The following is a 12,483-nucleotide window of genomic DNA, read 5'->3' as shown; positions in this document are numbered from 1 at the left end:
TCCTCATGAGGCGTTACAACTCTCCAACAATGTCGAGACCTATTATTCTTGTTTGAAACCGCTCTTTTACCCAGAGGACTCTCCCATCTCCAGGGATGGAGAACTCCTGGGCTTCAACATTATGAGCTGCAGAGTCTAATGCATAATTATCACCGGATGGTGGTCCAATCATTATCTAAAGGTTCCAGGATGTCAAACCAGCAGCATGGAGGATAATCAGCCAGGCTCTGAGGAGGACGGAGGCAACGTGGAAAAGGTTTTACAGTAGAGGGTCTCCCTCAAACCGCCTTCACATCTATGAGAGCTCCCACGGGTGAGCCTGCCCCAGACCCGCAGGCAGCATCATCACCACCGTCCACGATACACTGTGCAAAGTAGTCCCACATCCAACACACACTCCATACACCGTACACACACACACACCCCCTACTGCCTTACTTTCATGTGCCCCATAGGAAAGTCTCGAAGTTGTGATAATGAGCCTCTGTAGTCACAAACGTCTTTTAATCTCCTCCTCCTCCTCCTCTTCCTCCTCTTCCTCCTCCCGATGCTCATTTTCTACTCTTTTCAATGGCGTCACGTGTTGATGTTGTTATCGTGCAATTGTAAAAGCAGCAGCAGCGGTAAAATTACAAAAACTGTTACGGGGGGGGGACGCAACAGGACATCGAGTCTCGATACGATGAGAGGACTGAAAGTGGGCGGAGCCAGTGACTGTGTGAAGTATTCTATGTTTACAACGAGTGCCGACACAGGCAGGATGGAGCAACCGGGAGGTAGGACTGTGACCATGGCGACAACTGTGAAGGCGATGTTGTTGACAACTCAGAAGCGGTGTTTCTAACTGTACATGATATTATAAGAAACTTTAATAGATGTGAGTACGTCTGATTTCTGTAAAGCCCCTCCCTTCTTTGTGAAGTTAATATTTCAAGTAGAAGGAAGCAAAGAGGAGAGGAAAGGTGAAGGAACTACAAGGCAGCTTTGAAGTCTCCGCCTCATGGGACGATTTAACCGCCCTGAGAAGAGAGTTAATGGGAGAACACTATCACACACCCCTAACCGTATGTTTGTGTTGTTTTCATTTGTGAGCATTTAACGGCATGCTGGCAGCTGTGGCGAGTCAAACTGAAAGTGTTCACGCCGCCATTAAATGTGCTAAACGGCCAGCGAGGTTTTATGGGTAAATCGTTGACTCGGGCATGTGTGTCAAAATAAAAGTAGAAAACAGCTGAAATGTGACGCCGCATCATGTTGAATTAGGGGGCGGTGGAAGGCGCCACGGTTTGATGCTGTGTTCATGCCCTCGCCGTGTCCAGAAGCAGGACTGAAGCTGGACAACGGGGGCGGTCCGGTGTCCCACGTCGACACAGAGTTCAGATTTTCTCACTTTCACTGAAAGAGAAAGTTGGGATTAAGTCCAATAGGAGAGAGCTCTTTTACCTCCTCACTTTGAAGAAATACTGATTAGCTCTGGATCAATGAGCTAACAGCTAGGCAGCATGGATCATTGTCATCAAAAAGCAATTTTTATCTAAAATTCTATCAACTTTATTCATAAAGCACCAAATTACAACACGAGTTCAGTTCATCATGCCACTTAGTTCAAGCTTTCCTTAACCCAGCTGATTGCATCTAGTCACCGAGTTGTATCAACAACTTTACAGCAGAGGTGTGGACTCGAGTCACATGACGTGGACTCCAGTCATTATTTTAATGACTTCTGACTTGACTTGATAAAATCTATAAAGACTTACGACTTGACTTGGACTTGAATGCCAATGACTTGCGACTTGAATCGACTTGCGTCTGTTGACTTGATGATGACTTGAGCATATTTGCCATTTTTGCACAAAAGTGGCATGGCATGGACAACATATTTGAGCAAGTAAATGAAGCTTTAATTCTGTAATCTATTTATTATCATCGTCATTAACTTGAAGTTGGACAGATGACTTGATTATGACTTGAAAATTCAAAGTTAAGAACTTGGACTTGACTTGGACTTCCACATCATTGACTTTGGACTCAACTTGGTTTCAACTGGAAAGACTCGTGACTTACTTGTGACTTGCAAAGCAGTGACTTGGTCACACATCTGCTTTACAGCAGTCCTCAAGCTAAACAAGCATGTAGTGACAGTGGAGAGGAAAATTCCCCTCAACAGGAAGAAGGGTCCAAACAGAGCCTGGCTCGGTGTGAGCAGCCATCTGCCATGACTCATAGTTGATGTAAACACTTCTCACTGCATTCTATATCTACTTACATTGATTTCTATGGTTAGCATATGTTAATAGCAGCAGCTAGCTTTAGGCGTTAAACTAATTTTGACATATTTCCATCCGAACTCAGGTGAAGTGCAACTGACGGCAGTCTTAAACAGTTCTTCACAGCCCTTAAACCTGCTAAATATCAACGCAGCCCCACAAGTGTCTGTTTAAACGACACAAACATCCGTGAAAAGCTACATTAGCACAGAGATAACAAAAACATGCTGATTCAGCTCATTTTGCTCTGCTCATATCTGTTTGTGGACTCTGATTTTTAGTACAGCTGTCCAGTATCCGGCACATGGAGAGGTCAACTGTAGATAAAAAATCTGACCATTTCTGGATGCTACACCCTGATTGAAAGTGAAAATATTGGTATTTTATTTGGTTTCTGAAAAATATTTAAAGAGTCCAAATGTGGTGTACCCTAACCCTCAGTGGTATCCTGGCCCAGACTTAGTGACCCAGTAATATAAAGACATTCTTGGCGTTAAACCTGAGGTCTGACTTAGTCTTGCCAAAAGCTCATTATTCTAACAATCTATATTTCTAATAGCTGAGGCTGCTCAGCGTGGGCACCATACCGATTACAAACCTCACATAAATTCTACTTGGTTAAATATGGCCGAAGCTCTCAGAACTGTTTCTGGCAACCCAACTGGCCCAGATTGGACCCAGCTTCAATCGGACTAGCTTGGCATCAGCGATGTGACGGTGTCGGTACAGGATCTGCTCGGGTGCAAGATCGGCTCGGGGTCCTTCGACTGCCGATGACGTCAAAGTACGGCAAACCCACTCGGACAAAATACACTACACATCTATACTGTTGGAAAGAATTTAGCAGTTTCGTTATTAAAATAATGTTTCTTACGACGTAAGTTTGTGTTTATAATGGTATTTGTAAAATAAAACACTACATTTTATTCATAATGTTGAAATCCTCTTTGAGCACATCCCTTGAAGGATCATAGGTATTAGCAACACCTGTGAAATTGTATTTGCAGGAAAGAAGTGTGTCCCGTTTATTGAAGTATTTTGTGTTTAGAGTTTTTGACGTCTTGTCCATGCGTAGTTCAGTTACGCTCATAGCTGCTAGCCAAAACTCTGGAGTTAAAAGTTTTCTGGCTTTACTAAAATACCGGTCTGTACTTATTTGATTGATGGTAGTTTTACTTTCTATTAGAGTCCAAATGTAATCATTTGGCATGTTTCTAATTCATAATTTGTAAGAATGTAATCGGTGATATTAGCATTAGCATTCCTATGGGTTTTTCCATGTATATTAGCATTGCGCTGACCACTCGCCGCCAAATTGCAGCCTTTGTGATTAGAAAATCTCCTTTTGTCACATCGCAATTTAATTGCACATGCATTTAATCGTTCAGCCCTAATATACATGCAGCTCTATGCTAAACGTGTATTTTCAAAGAGGTAATGATGTAGCCTGGCAAGCCAGACTAAATTAATGTAATTTTTAGTCTGGCAACGCTCCATTGACGGCTCTCGGTTGTGGGGCGGGTTCTACCGTTGTCTTTCAAATGATCTCTGCACGCTACTGGACAATGAATGTGACATACTCTTGTTTCGCTCTGTTGCATCATCCCACCCACCAGGCATATAGAGTGCCCTGATTGGCCCACAAAGCGGATAAAGCTCTGTGATTTGTTCACTAAGCAGATAGAGCACTATGATTGGCCCACCATTATGGACCAATCACAGCTCTTTATGTGTTTGAAACCCCTCTAGAGAGCTGTGATTGGCCAGCCAGAATGCTGTTGGGGCTGCAGAGGTTCCAGTGGAGCGTTCCTAGACCAAACTTTGCAAAGCAAGAATTTGGTCCAGTTCACTAGGCTAGTAATGATGGATTTCTTCGTAAAAGTTGTCCATCTTTCCAACAGAAAGATTTGCCTGGACCAACGTAACGTGATTACATAATTCCGTAAGGTTCATGTTCAGCCAATCAACTACTTTGACGTCATCGGCAGTCGACGGACCCCGAGCCGATCCTGCACCGACACCGGGAAAACCAGCAGCTCAGTCTGAAGTGAAACTGCTTTTTTCAGCTGTAGCACGTCTGGAGCTGTAAAGAGTTTGGCCATCTGTTCTGTTGCTGCTGCCCCATTTCCTCTAAACTGGTTGGAGTGTTCAGCAGCACGCTCCAGGACTCAGAAATGACATCTATGAGGACATTTGGGGGAATCTTAAGTGTTATAAGGCTGATCATCTAGAGTTCTTCCTCTTGACTGAAATGAAAAAAACTCCTGCTCCAGATGATTAAACACTATGAATTCTTTATCATCAAGTGTAGTGCATTGTGGGTAATTTAGATATCTACTGCCTGTGCGGGTCTAAGTAAGACTTCGCCTCACTAGAAGAGTATTTTTTTCCTGACCATGTGGAACGTGAGTCTGGTGGGCTGATGCTTCCTCAGTGACCTCAGTGGAAGCTGAGCTACCTGACCTCTGGGTCAGCAGCTTTTTATGATTTTATTTTTTTATTCTAGCTCAGATTCCGGTTAAACTCCAGCTGAGACTTCTGTCTGGCCTGATCTCTGTTTTCTGAATGACAGAAAGGAGTGGGCGGGGCCACAGAGCTGCTGACACCACAGGAGAACTGGCTCGATGACTTGAAACGTGTGTGTGTGCGTGCGTGCGTGCATGCGTGTGTGTGTGTGTGTGTGTGTGTGTGTGTGTGTGTGTGTGTCAAATGTAGCTGTTTTACACTGAGTCGTCTTCAGCCACATGACGTGTTTTAAACACACTTGCATGCGTATGAAACACTCTCACATGCAAGGGAGGAATTTAGTCTCCAAGTAACCTGACATGCATGTGTTTGGTCTGTGGGAGGAACCTGGAAACAACCCACACACGCATGAGGAGAACATGCTAACTCCTCACAGAAGGGCCTCAGCTTTGAACCTACAACCTTCTTGCTGTGAAACACTGGAGCTACCAACTGCTCCACTATGTAGCCCCAAATTACCAACTCACGCAAGGCAACCGGAGACAATTAAACTGAACTTTTAAAGTGAGATTTGTCGTTAGAAAATGCAAAATAAAGTTTTGGTTTAAAGTGAGACCTGGGCTTTAAACAGCTTTGAAGAGAACCGGCAGCGTTCCACATCTGCAGCTTCAGATGTCCTACTCAAGAGGCTGACTTACTTATAAATGGAACGCAGCCCTTATTAATACAACTGCATCTTTGCAACTTGTCCTGTTGTGACTGACCATTAGCATATCACTCTGGTCAGAACTCAACTTTTTTTTCTCCAAACTGAGGCTGTTCTAAGAGATTTTAGCAGAAACTTGTTTCAGAAAAATGTTAAGTGTTTAAAGTGTGTGTGTGTGTGTGTGTGTGTGTGTGTGTGTGTGTGTGTGTGTGTGTGTGTGTGTGTGTGTGTGTGTTTGAATAACATAAACTACAATGAAACTGCTAAAAAGCAGAAACTTAATAATATTCTTTAAATTATGAGTTATTTTTGTTAGCTTTGCTCGCTGATTCACTGATTGGCTGTTGGAGCTGACCAAGAGCTGCGTCCGTCTCGATTTTCTTCGTTTTGGTGAGATCGGCACTTGTTCCTGCAGTACTGACTTAACAAACAAAAACGCTGGGGTGATGTGTTCATGAAGTGAATGTTACAAGCTTACTGGATTATTTATGGCTGCCTGTAATTATGTCCGTATTTATGTTTTCTTTTATAATCAACGTTTCAGATTCTGAGTGCAGTAACTTAAATGTTGGAGCTCCTTGAAGCAACAAAGAATGGCCGGGCGGTGTTGGATTAAAGTTTGGGTATAAATACATCATCTGAAGGTGGAATAAGTGGAGCCAAACAAACGTAAGATTTTAATCGTGTATTAAGGTCTAACATCCTCGTGCATCAGCTTGTATTTAATTTAACTCTGTTACCTTAAACATGTTTAAGTTGTTTTTTTACTTTCCTCATGCAGTTCTGTTTGTGAGGTCACAAAGTGCTTTTGACAAGAATTGATGATCATTTCATTTTCAGCTGATTTTGAACATTTTCTGTTAGGTTCGTGTAGTTTGTGTTGTTGGTGCTGACTGGTTTTGTAAAAGAATAAAACACCAACTTAGCGTAGAGACAAACGTGGGAGTGCTTCTGTCCGTGTCTTTTTGAGTGTCCCCTTTCTTCCTGTGAGTGTAGATTCATTCATACTCTTCCGTCCACGGGTGTGTCGATGCATGAGCTGCTCATTCTGAAAACGGTGTTTCTGTTGGAAATGTTGTAGTAAAGAGTAAAAGTATTTTTAAATGCTGAAGACATCATGTAATGAAAATCAATATAGATGTTTACGAAGAACAAACGTTTCTTTTCTGTTTATTTTTTCTTAAAAGTGAAATAAAACTTGACTGGCAAATGTAGAAAACCTGTTTTCTTTTGTGCTGGTGGACTAAAGTTTAGCTAAACTGTACTGATTCGGAGCCGGACTGAAAGCAGGGGGGGTGCTTTTCACAGCACAACACCTACAGACTCCAGAGCAACACTGACTTATTTATCAAGAGGAAATCCTTATGTTTAGCTCTCGGCGTAGTTTTAATGATAACAAACAGAGATCAGCTCCTAATCCGAGTCTGTGGTTGGGTGGATTGCCATCTCTGCGTCTGTGGCGATCCTGACGAGGAGGTTAAAGGTACAATATGTAAGCATTCTATCACAAAACAGCCTAGAGTCTCTGTCATGTTAGAAGGAACGTTACATTTAAGCACAATTCCTTCTGAGCCAATACATTCTCATTCCCAAAGCGTTGAAAACTGACAGAGAATCGGATTCCAACACCTGCATAAAACGCATCGACATAATGGGTTTCCATAGACTCCAATAACACGTTTTTGAGGCCAAATGGGAGGTGGCCACCACCGCCATTTTGACCGTGTCACAGGTTCCGTCAAGCCCAGACAATTCCACAAAAGGGAAGAGAGGTGGAGCTGAGGGTGGGGCTGTAAGGCTGGGATCAACTGACGACACCCGGTCGAACTAGCTACAAGCTAACCTGAAGCTAACCCAAAGCTAACGCGGAGGTGGGAGCTAAGCTAACGGAGGTAGCAACCTAGCTACAACCGGAGTTATTTGTGCACAACACCAGAGCTTCTGAGTCTGAGATACGCCGGGCTGACCACTGGGGAGAACCGGGTGGAACACAGAGGTCTCAGAGAGCTCCACAAGCCGGTAGCCGAGCAGCAGACAAGCGCCGCTGCGATCTGAGATGCGCAGAGCTGCCGCTGGGGAGAACCGGGTGGAACACAGAGGTCTCAGAGAGCTCCACAAGCCGGCAGCCGAGCAGCAGACAAGCGACGCTGCGATCTGAGATTCGCAGAGCTGCCGCTGGGGAGAACCAGCCGTCAGTAGACAGAAGCCGCGATCAGACAGAGATGGACCGAGCTGCGGGGAGGGGAGAACCGGGTGGAAAACATCGGTCTCCCGAGATCTCCACAAGCCGATAGTCGGAACCTAGCTCCACCAACATGTTATATTTCAACCCATTTTCTAAAGTGCAGCATTAAGTTAAATGCACTGGGTTTTACCCTATTACATTTAAACTTCATGGTTAAACAGTACATGTTAAAATCTAAGCTCAGCTCGGCAGTGACCTAAAATACATAAATATAATTTTACTTACCGAAAAAAATGAAGTGGAGACTCCTTGGACACTCTATTAGTGCAATTAATGCCACAGCAAGTCATTTTGTCCAACAATTGCACAAATAATATCCAAAAAAGAAAACACAAGCACAGAGACTCAAAATCCCGGAGCAGTTTCCAAATCAGACCGAGGCTCTACTGAGGCCTTTCAACGGAGCTCTGTGGTCACGTGGGTCTGATGCCCATTAATTATACAGAATTTTAGGCTTTTAATACACTTAAACAGAAGAGTGAGAAAAAAATTCACCCCCTCAGAGTTGTCATGAGTGTAAACTAGATCATTTAAACCCATAACATGTTTTGGTACCAGGCTGTAAACATGTTTATTTCTGCTGTGAAATTGGTATTTTTAACATGGGAGTCAATGAGGATTTGCTCGCTTCTGACACCAGCCCCTAGTGGATGAGGGTGGAACTGCAATTTATTTCATTTCCGAGTTGGCTTCAGTTTTTGACCCGCATTGTGGGGGGCTTGGTAAAACGCCAATTTCACCAAATTCTGACCTTGCGCATTCAAAAGTTTGTTCCTAGTTGTGGCATCCCTCTCAAACACGGTTAACGGGAAGTTTAGAATGAGCCACCGGGTTAAGGTTAGGATGGGGGTGAGGGGAAGGTTAAATAGCTAGAGGTTAAACGTTGGTGAAATGCGTTTTAGCGCGGACGTCGGAAACCAGCGCTAAGGCGGTGAAGCGCTTTGGTGAAGTGGGTGATGTGTATTACCCATAATCCATTGTTGTGGGAGGAAAGACTCAAGTTCCTTTTTCTAAAAAGATATATTTTTTAATTAACGTAGTTCGTTTTAGGACGATTAGTTGATGCTCTGCGTGTTTTAGACAAAGCTGCAATGAATGTTAATTTATTTCAAATAATTGTTTGTTTGAAAGTTAATAAATGTATATTTTTTTTAAAGTAGCACAGCGACCAGCTTCCCGTCATGCGTTCTGGTTGATGACAAGCGCTGTCCCAATTCTGCAATTATTTGCACACTTGTGCACTTCACAGAAGACTGTGGGGCGCAGTGCGGGGTAGTGGGATTGGGCTGTAGTCTTTGGGTGTTTCTCAATGCCAAGGAACCTCGCCTTGATGTCTTGGCCCCGCCCCGGTTGCCTAGGAAATACGTCATCAGGAACCGCCAAGGCATGTTCCAGTGTCCATGTTCTCAGTCTGTTAGCTGTCTAGCTAGCTGGGCGAGGATACACGGGAGGTGTTGTAACGGAATGAAATGACTGTTTTCCACCAAAAGACTTTTCCCCTCTCCTCTGACACAGGACTAGTCTGCATGAGATACGGCCTCAAGGTCTCATGCATTTGTTATAAACTGCTTCTTTCCAGCTCAAGAGAAGAATGAAGAAAAGACTATCTCCTTTTAATTAATCAAAGAACTCTATTTTAATAAGCTAATCAAACAAAGTGTTAGTCAATAATAAGATGTGACCAATCTGTGAAATCAAACTATTAATTACTTTATTATAATCCTATAGAATATAATAAGTAATATGGCTTTAAATGTTCCACTAGGACTGATCTCACGGAGCGTTAAAAGACATGAGACATTGCTTTTACTGATCCAATCAGAATCTGCCAGATCTGATGGAGGCGTGGTTTTGGTGGTGTTTGGTAAATCTGTCATCTTTTCATTCGACCATAAACCAAAACATCTGACGTATAAAACTATGCCCACGCCATCTTTAACGCCAGTTCAAAGCGTTCTAGAGAAGTTGTCGGAGTGGCCAATCCGTAACTTTCCTCTTCAGCCGAAAGAACCAACGACAAGCTGGATAAAACCTGTTGCTGTTCCACCTGCTGCAACGGTTCCTTTCAGAATAAAAGCTGAACCATCACGACCCCGTTTTGGGTCTTGTTAGATGCCAATAAACTGTCATGACCCGGAAGTATCTCTAGACTGGTGGTCGGCGGCCGCGGCTGTTTCTACAGGCTTCGGCTCCACAAAGGTCAAGCTGGACCTCTACACCTCCTGATCTAACGGGGACTTCCGCTAAGGGTACGTAGGCCGACAGAATGGCGTCGAATGTGTTTATGAATCTCCTAACCAAAGCTTAGCGTAAAGACATCACCTTCACTCCCATCAGAACTAATCGTTTCTTCGGATTTGCTGGTTCTGAGCAACATTCCGGTTTCCCCCACAGATCACAACATGCCCTATAGGTTAAAAAAAAAATTGTAAGTCGCTTTGGGTAAAAGCGTCTGCTAAGCACATAAACATAAACATAAACATTCCACACTACACCATTCTCCGTCTCATTCACCTTAGTTACACCATACATTTAGGGTTTAAAGTTAGTCTAGTTTTAATTTGTTTAGTAATAAATCTTTTAACTTTTATAACCTGACTCTCTCTCTTCTGTTGTCTCTGAGTGAATACGAAGCTGTTATCCAATCCCTGCAATAAAAAGTTCCAATCTCCTGGTTAAACAGTACCCAACAGATCCATGAGGTTGATTTCATATTTACTCTGGAATCTTATGGCTCATTAAATAACATGTAAATTAAACCATTACAGTGTCTTGTAGCCTAGCCTTGGTAAAAAATTACCCAGAACACACTGCGGTATTTTCAATAGGACGGTGGATCAGAAGCCGGCAGCTACTCCGGGGGAACATTTCAAGTTTAAATGGAAGTCTACTTATTATAGCTATTGGGCCGATATCTGAAATGTTTTTTTTTATCCAAAGAAGTTATCTATGGTTGGCTAGTTGCTTAGTAGTTGCAGCTTCGGTGGCTAGCAGGTAGTAACTCACTCAACTATTTTATTTAACAAATATATACACAATTTAAAAAGTAAAAGGCATTTCTATTGAAACTAATACGTATAAAATATTATGTTATCTCCCGTGTCACGTGATGCAAGCCTGTTCAATTTAACAGTTTTCTTTGACCAAGGAAGGACAGCGTCCTTGTAAGCAAGGCGCCTGGCCTCGTAAGGAGAAAATCAAAACGGTGAATCAAATGCATGAAAAAAAAGTCATGACAGTTGTGTAATAAGTGAATGGAAGGACCCTGAATCGAAGTCTAATCTAATCGCCGGGTGCCTAAGGCAGTACACTCCTAGTACTATCCAGTAAAAGGAACGCCCTAAATCTGCGTGGGACAAGATGCGTTTGCAGTTTCTGGTTTGTAAATCACAGACGCTAGTAACGGGTAGCAGATTAGCATCAACAGCGTTTTAATGGCTACCAGAACAGCGGGGATATTTTAGGACACGCCAGAGGAGACGGCTGATGGAAGTTTGCAAACTCGTGCAAACAAACCGTCAGAAACACCTGAGACCAAACGGGTGCAGCAGGCGTGATGCTCTTTTATCCAATGAACCGCTCAGCCATGGTTTCCTGAGCTGCTCTGAGGCGCTTTAGGGACAGGAGGCAGCTTTATTCCTGCATTAGAGTTGGTCTGAAAGCGACCTCATTAATGCAGAGCAGACCCCAAATATCCGTCCTGAGCCTGTACCCAGGGTTCTGCGCTGCGGCATTCCTCTCCTGTTCCCGTTCTTCCCCGTCAACTCCTCAACTACAAAGTGGCAGCGGTTATTCTCACAGCAGCCCGGCGGTAACCATGGCAGTGAAACACGTCTGCATCCTCCGCTGGAGGAGAACCAGATAAAGAGTAAACATCAGAGTCCTGGGGGGAATATCCGGCCGAGGAGGAGGTAGGAGCTCAGCACACGGAGACAGAAAAGAATAAAAAATAACAACGACTGAGCTCCTCAAAGTGTGAGCGTGGCCAAAAGTAGCAGCAAAAAAAAGAGAAAGAAAAAACAAGCTAAAGCAAGAGAATAAAAGATACAGAGCTGACACAAATTTGTCCTGTGGGACGAAGAAGAAGACAGGAAGTGACACGCTAAGCTGAAATCCACTGTCCTCAGAGGCCCAGATTTCTTCTACGCTCATGCATAAATGCTCTTGACGCTTTATACTTGGGTAATTGGTTTTTTGTAGTCTAACAAACATCTTTTCAGTATTCACCAAACAAAATGTTGCTTCTGCAAAAAGGAGTTCCGACACTTTCAGGCATGAAAGGAAACAAAGAGGGAAAAAAACAAACGCCGGCTTTTATGGCTGCATTTTCTCTCTCTGGGTGAGAAGTGACAGATAAACTCTGTTATTTTATCTGTCATCTCAGATCAACAGGAAGCACTCACACTCTCAGAATTGTGTTTATGACAAGTGGCGCTGAGGGCGACGACAGCGGTAAAAACATCCGCCTTGGACAAGCTGAAGGACCAGAGAAACGCCTGCTTTTGTTCACTTTCTGATTAGATTTATCAACATTTTTCTGACCACGTTTCAAATAATATTAGACAAAAACACCTTTGGATGCCCTTCCTGACACGGCCATTTCCATTTATCCGGATTTGGGATCAAAAGATGGGTCTGTGTGGTCATACAGGGATGGAGATGGTCAGCAACAATACTCGGGTGGTTGTGGGGTTTAAACTAGGCTCAGGTGAAATTAAGGTGTCTAAAGTGGGACCAGAACACCCCATTATCAGCAGCAGCCTGCAGCATTGGTAGGATGGAGCCATCTTTTCATGTTG

The sequence above is a fragment of the Nothobranchius furzeri genome, chromosome 14 (genome assembly GCF_043380555.1).
Source record: "Nothobranchius furzeri strain GRZ-AD chromosome 14, NfurGRZ-RIMD1, whole genome shotgun sequence".
Classification (NCBI taxonomy): domain Eukaryota; kingdom Metazoa; phylum Chordata; class Actinopteri; order Cyprinodontiformes; family Nothobranchiidae; genus Nothobranchius; species Nothobranchius furzeri.
This window is presented reverse-complemented; position numbering follows the sequence as displayed.